The 7,487-nt window shown below is 47.3% G+C and overlaps 1 long non-coding RNA gene across 1 annotated transcript in view; it reads left to right on the forward strand.

The window, feature by feature from the left end:
- The first annotated feature begins 416 nt into the window (after positions 1–416).
- Positions 417–7,487, forward strand: part of LOC111813995 — a 19,185-nt gene continuing 12,114 nt past the window's right edge. The window contains exons 1-2 of the long non-coding RNA XR_002819094.1: positions 417–595; positions 4,970–5,137. This is a non-coding gene — a long non-coding RNA (uncharacterized LOC111813995). The remainder of the gene's footprint in view (positions 596–4,969; positions 5,138–7,487) is intronic.

A 7,487-nucleotide genomic window follows, 5' to 3' on the forward strand; every position in this document is an offset into this window, starting at 1 on the left:
TGTGCTGACATGCCCCCCACCTCCAGGATCTCTCAGAAGACTGAAAGTGTCAGCATGGGGAGGCTGGACCCTGGTGCCTGGAGTTGCCCCCTCACAGCTCCAGGCTCCCTAGTAAGGGGCTGTGGCCCTTCAGGGCCAGCCTGGGCCTCCCTGAAGGCACCCTAGGGTAGCAATCAACTGGCATCAGAGGATGGCTGGATCCAGATCCTCTGCCCTGGCCTAGGAGGAGCAGAGCAGAGCCCATGAGGCAGAAAGTCACAGCTTAACGTCCTGAACAAATGCTGAGCTCCAGCTGGTGAGGCGGGGGCGCCAGCCAATACCCTGGTGTGGCCGCCCTCTTCCCCAGAACAATGCCCTTCCCCGTGCCGTGCCCCCCACCTCCTTTCCTTGGCCCCACCCCCTCCTGCTGCTGCCCTAGTCCTGAGCAGACACCCTTGGCTCCTGTCAGATGCGAGCTTGCACTTCCCAAGGAGGCGCATCCCCAGTGCGCTGTTAGGGGCTGGAGACCTGAGCTGCTTGGCGCCTGCCCGCTGTTATCCTTGTACCTGCTGGCCCTGGAAGGACGCACATGCCCAGCTTTGTTGTGGAAGTCAGGGTTACCTGGTAAGTGCCTCCCTTAAGAACACCTGGTAAGTGCCTCCCTTAAGAACTTCGTTCGCAGGCAGGAGACAGGAAACAGCAAGGCGCTAGATAGTTAAAGTAGGGGGACTGGGGCTTGTAGGTGACCTAGCAGGGGTTAGAAATAGCTGCCCATGCCAGCAGGGGGTTTGGGCGAGTGTGGGGCCACACGCACCCCAGATTCAGAGGTGTTTGTAGAACTAGGCTTGCGGAGATCGCGGCCACCCCCAAAGAGGAATCCAGCCACTAGCGGAGACCACAGAAAGGAAATTAGCAAGGTGTTCAAGTTGCACTCCTTAGGAAGAGTTTTCCTGCTTCCTTGTAAACCACAGGCTCCAGGTGGCTGCCTAGTCAGGCCAGGTCGCAGGACCCACAGACTGGTATGCGGCCCGAACGCAGCTCCCAGGTGTCACGGAAGGGGAAACCTGGGTGACGTGGGAGGCTGTGGGGGTGACGCGAGGATTCTCGCCCTCACATGAGCTGTCAATGCTTTTTCGGGTTCCGCGTGTTTATAAAGCTCCAGGAGGGCTGTTTTGCACCCTGTGCTGCACCCAGGCTGTGCCCCACTTTTGGAGGTCCCGGATTGAGGGCGGAGGAAGGGAGAAGCATCCATTTAGTTTTATTCTGGCCACCAGCAGCCTCTCAGTTGTACCTGTGACCTCAAGGCCACGGGAGGGCGGACACCCTCAGATACCAACGCGCCCCCGTTCATCACCTCGGGCTTCCCTGTGCAGCTGCACAAAATGTCAGCAGTGTTTGGAAAATGTCTGTCTCCGGGCTTTCTCCCTCGCAAGGCTGCAGTCCCCGTAAATGAGCCTGCCTGTGGTTTGAAGTTTGTGGGAGCCAGTCTCTGGAAAGCTTGAGTGAGCTGCAGCCCTGAGAGCTAGACACAGCCCTTGCCCCAAGTGACAGGTCCAGGTTACTCACTGGAGCTGACCAGTCGCCTTGAGGATGAGGAAATCACCAGTGTGTCTGGAAATCTTGGCCTTGGGGCATTTGTCAGGCTGTAAATGACTCACTTAGGTATCTGGAGGGAGAAACTTTGGGGACAGGTCCTGGCTCATTGCATCCAGGGACTAGGTAGGGCATTGGGGAGTTGTGGAGGGACTGACAAAGGGAACCGCTCCCTCCCCAGGGGTGCAGATGGGGGCTGGGCTCCCTCCTGCTTTGGACTCCCTGGGACTGGCTGCAGGCACTGTTCTTCCAGAGGAGGCACCCTTTAAGCCTTGACTTACTCAGGACTCCTTGGCACTACAGGAAGCAGGCTTGCCTTTGTTGTGGTTTGCTGCTTCTGTGGACACAGCCCAGGCTTAGGGGCTGAGGACTTGGGGGTGGCAGGGTCTCAGCAACCCTCTAGCCAGCTGCCTTCTGGCAAGCCAGAGGCCTGTTGCCTCTGCCTCAGGGCCCACCCCTGTCTCCCAGTCAGGAGCCCTGGGGGCCAGGACCTGACCCTGCAGCCAACCTCTGGGCTAAGGAACCAAAGACAGCCACTTCCCACCAGCAGGGCTCTAGGTTTTTGTCCCTGCCCCAGCAATACCCACCCCCTTCCCTCCCCAGGTGCTGTTCTACCTTGGGAGCCTGTCTCAAGCTAGGTTTCCTTGCCTTGGCTTGGCCTCCATCTCTGGGAGGCTAAAACCAGGGGTCAGGTTAGGGGGTTACTTCTGGACTCCTTAGGGACCTCTTTTTGCAGACAGGAGGGCCCCTGCACCTTCTTTCCAATCCACCAGAAACGCCTTCACCAGGACTGCAGCATCTCTTGGAAGCTGGGGCCTGGACCTTGGAGTAGGTGAGGAGGGGGAAGTTCTGCAGCTCCCAGTGCACCGGTTCCCCTCAGGTCTCCTTTCTACGCTGGACTGCAAACCGTTGAGGTTAGAGGAGACTGGGAGGTCACCTACAATGAGAAATCACAATGAGTTTAGGGATTTTGCCCAAGACCTCACTTCTAGTCCTCCCAGGACAAACACTTAGGCTTTTCAGTTCCCAGTTCAGAGTGCTTTTTCAGACTGAACCTGAACTCAGGTCACATGCAGACTCTTCTGTGCCTCCTAAAAGCTCTGATGAGCTATAGTTTCTGCCTTTAGAGGTATCTAGGTGGCCTTTTCCTCCTGTATTCCTATATCTTGGTTCCCACTTTAAAAACTACTTTCCTTTTTTTTTTTAAATTTTATTTGTGTGTGTGTGTGTGTGTGTGTGTGCATGTGTGTGGCCAGCTCAGCCCACCAGGGGGCGGGGCTGGCTGGCATGTGGTGCTGGGGGATTGAACCGTGGTCCCTGAGCTTTGCTAAGCTTGTTCTAAGTAGATGTTTAGACCACTGAGCCATCTCACCAGCCCCTACTTTCCTTTTTAAACTAGTTGAAACATGATTTTTTTTTTTTTAATTTTGGCTACAACATATTGCGGTTTGTAGTCTTTCTCCAAGTTTGCTTACAGTGAGGTGCAAAGCAGAAGCAGCTTGCAAAAGTTTGCAGAAAAACGACTAAGATTTTTCTTGAAGCGTGGAGGCCATCTCAAAACAAAAGTATGGGATATTATATGCCATCTTTCGAAATTGAGACTGTGCTGAAGTTAAGAGTTTCCTTAAGTGTTTTCTTTAACTTTTCTCTGCGTCTCACCAGCTCTTATATTACCTTTGAAAGGAAGAATGTTTCTTTCATTTATTTCCAAAATTCCCTTTCTTGTGGTAGCTGCCAGTTTCTGGCTTGGAGGACTGCGCTCTACTTGAGTCTCATTAGTTAATTCTTTTGAAACAAATATTAAAAATAAAAATAAAAAATCTTTTCTTAATTTATTTATTTGGTACAGGGTCTTCCTATGTAGCTCAGACTCATGGTCATCATCCTGTCTCAGCCACCCAAGGGCTGGGATTGCAGGCGTGTGCCACCAGGCTCAGTGTCAGTAGCTAGCATAGCATCTGGTAACCGGGGATTGAACTCAGGACCTTGCACTTGCCCGGCAGGTGCTTAGACAGCCGAGCTTTCTCCCAGCCAACTCATCCTTATTGAAGGGAGTAGTGACGTGTGTATTGTTAAGTTGTTCTGTTCGTATCCTATTGGAAATTAGATATGTAAGTGAACCACTACTTAAAACACACAAAGCAGCACTTTTGGTTAGATACGTTTTGAAATATCCTCTGGAATTTAATCTTTTATCTTGCACAGGAAGACAGTGACCCAAGGACATTGACAGTCCCGTGCAGTGAATCTACTGATTGTCAATTATGGGCCTATGATTTCTTCTATTTTGTTTTCTTTGATATTTCAGACTTAATAGAAAGTTGCATGCATAGTTCATAATATTCTCAGCCTGTTTACCCAGATTTTCCAAACCTTAAATTCTTGCCATATTTCCTTCATCATTTCTTTATTTTTTTGGCGGAACCGAAGATTGAACTCCGGCCCTGCGCTTGCCAGGGAAGCTCTTATTCCACTGAGCCATCTCCCCAGTCCCTGCTTCATCATTTCTTCTGTTGATTTTTCAATCATGTGAAATAAGTTGTGAATATAGTGCTCTTTTTCCCACATGCTTGAGTATGTAACTCCTCACACACTCCTCTTGAAAGTAGGAGTAGCTCCTCTTGAAAACAAGAACATTCTCTGATGTGATAACAGTACAGTTATCGAAATCAAGTATTTAATATCTGTACATCTTATTAGCTGATACAAAGAGTGTAGTGACTGCACCAATTCTCCCTTGAGCCTGGGCTTAAGCTCCACAGCATGATGCGGTAGCTGTGAGTCTGGCATGCGGGGGTTCAGCCGAGTCTCCTGGGACCTTCTGCCTCCCCAGCCTAAAATAACATCTGTAGAACTCATATTTGACACCACCACCCGTGATATGAGAACTTCGGTATGCTTAGGGCTTTCACAAGTGATTCCTACCATCCAGAATCTGCTGCTAATAATGTTGCTATGGTTTTTAATTGCTAACAAACAAAATAGAAATTTTGATGTCATTTTTCATGTTTCTGTGTGTCTTCCAGGCACTAGAGGTCATGTATCAGATTAAATATTTTGAGAACCACCACGTGATGGTTTTAGAAAGAAGCAGAAAACCTGTCTAAGAAGCAGCTAGGGTTGAAGCTTCAGAAATGTAGGGACAGGAGAACCAACCATCTGAGCACCACCGCTGGAGGAGGTGGTGGTGACCGCAGATCCCGCGCGATATGATAGCACGCTGCTGTGTGAGACTCTGTTTAAGTACCTCATCTCTGATAAATTAAATAACATACTTTCCCAGATGCTAGCGTGATTTGCATAACTGAATGTTCTGGTCATCTAAGAGAAAATTTAGATAGAAGTTGATGTTTCAATAATTAAACATGCCAGTAATCAAAGCTTGTATCTTTTTCAGGCTGTTCTTGTTTAATTTACATTAGGCAGCCCATCATGGCCTGCAGCACTAAAAGAGCAGAATAGTGAATAATATCCTGCTAGAAAAAGAACTTCACGTCGTTCAGAGGTTTAGAGGACAATGACAGCACTCATACAACCAGAAGACGATACGTAAATCTTCCTTAAGGTAAAAATGCTCTTATTCATCAGTGTCTGTATTGCTTAATAATATGACTATCAGAGCTGTTGCTCAGAACATAATGAGGGACGATTTGGTAGACAGGAACTAAGTATGCTTTAGACAACTTGCTTTTGACACAATTCAGTGTTATTCCTCTTCAGACATAGTGACCTTCATTTACTGAGTTTGTTGTGGGAACATTCCTTTGCACATGATTTACTGTACCATTCAAGCGTAGTCTGTTTTGGATCATTGTTCATTACTTTGGACGTTTTTGGATGGAACAAATAGGAATCTAGTTAACAGTCACAAGTCAAAATATCTGAAGCACATAACTCATTTTATACATAGAATTAAAAATAAATACCCCTAACTTTTGCATATATTTTAAGCATTCATTTATTAGAGATCAAGTTTCAAGCTTTGTCAATTGTTTCCGTGGGTGTTTAAGGGGTGGGAACGAGGAGGGTGGGAGGGAAGGTGAGAGAGACAGAGACACAGACATATTTGGACACAGAGAGACTGGCAGGCCATGTGCTTTGCTTCTGAGTTTTTAGATAAAAATTTTGCATCAACCAGGAACAAATTCTGCAGGGGCTGTGGAGGGGTGCAGGGGAAGCCTCCTTCATTGTTGGTAAGCATGTAAACTAGTACAACCACTATGTAGATCAGTACGGGGAGGCCTCAAAAAACTGCAGATAAAAATTCCATTTGACTCGGCTGTTCCCCTTGTGGGTGTCTTCCCAGAAGAGTTAAGCGTATCATACAGAGTTATCATTCGCACTCTTGTTTATAGCAACACGGCTCCCAATAGCTGAATGTTGGAAGCGTCCTACATTACATGTCCACCAACAGATGAATAGATACAGAAAATGGGTTTAGACACAGTGGAGTAGTACTGTGCCACAAAGAAAGATAAACAGGAGTCTTTTGTAGGATAATGGAGGCACCTAGAGAGCAACATTAAGTGAAGTATATCATGCAGATAATAGTGGTTGGTTGCTTTTATATGACAATCTCAATCTATAAATAGATTGGAGAAAAGACAGGCAATAGGGAAAAAAGACAGAGATTACTATAATCCAGCATGGACCATGAATGTGAAATTGTATTGCCTTAGCATGATTGTCTTGTGTTTTATATGTTTTTGGCCTGTTAGTCTGGCAGTTATTCTGTCTATATGATTATTAACTTCATAAAGACTTCTAAGGTAAATAAATGAATCTGATTCTGGCAAAAAAGAAGGTGGTAGGGAAAGAAGAAGAAAGAATCAAGACTTGTGATGTATGTGTACCAATTCCCAACAAGAAATATAATTATTATGTAACACAAGCATGTACAAATAAAAAAAAATTAAAAACGTTGCTGTCAAGAAGGGAAAGGAAGAGTGGGCTCAATGAGAACAGTTATTCTGCTAGGCAGGAGCCGTCTTCCAATTGAGAGCAAGACCAGTGTCCCCCTCCTGTGATCTTCCCTGGTAGCTGGCCCTTCCCAGTCTTCTCACCTGTGCTTACGGATCATGACTCCCCTGACGAGGCTTGGCCAGCTGAGAGGACACGCAGGACCAAATGCAGTGCTCTGAGAACGAGGCGCTTGGAAAGTAGGAACACAAAGAGGTTACAGTTGTCCTTGCTGTGTGCATCAGCAGGGTGTATATTAGGAAATAAGCATTTCTGTTGGTTTTTTGAGGGAAAATATGTAGCAGGCAGCCCCGTTCAATGAAAGGATGATTAATGAGCAGTGGCATCAGACAAGCTCAAGTTTGGATCCACTGCTGCCACTTTCACCAGTGGCATGACCACCTTAAGTGAACTGCATAATGTCCCGCATCCTCAATTTATGCACCAGGGAAATCTTATATCAATCCACGAGCATGTACTGGGCACCTACCGTGTGCAGTCACAGTACACAGGCAGAGAGGCTTCATTACTGAATAAGAAGTGTCGCTCTCCTCAGGGAGCTTAGAACCTGCTGGACTCTCACATTAGTGAGTTGTGTGTGTGTGTGAGAACCTATGTGAACGCACTTGGCACAGTTTGCCTCATAGTGGCAGCTTAATGCATTCATGCCCCTTCCCTGATGTCGGCTCAGCCTTCTGGTACAATGGGGAGATTGAAACATTTCCCAAGACCTTTGTGATTTCAGTCAATTACCCCCATTACTTCTAGAGACACAATCTTATCAGGAATTGGTGTACCTTAGGTTTTGGCAGTTATGTACGCAATTGTGTAGACTGTGTACCACACTGAACCTTAAACATGACCTCCTGTTCCAGCTTCTCTTCCGTGACTCCTTTGGGCTCTCTCGATGTCATTTCTCTCAGTGGTGCAGTGAGTGACTCCTTTGGGCTCTCTCG

This window comes from Octodon degus, unplaced genomic scaffold (genome assembly GCF_000260255.1).
Source record: "Octodon degus isolate 3935 unplaced genomic scaffold, OctDeg1.0 scaffold00254, whole genome shotgun sequence".
Taxonomy (NCBI): domain Eukaryota; kingdom Metazoa; phylum Chordata; class Mammalia; order Rodentia; family Octodontidae; genus Octodon; species Octodon degus.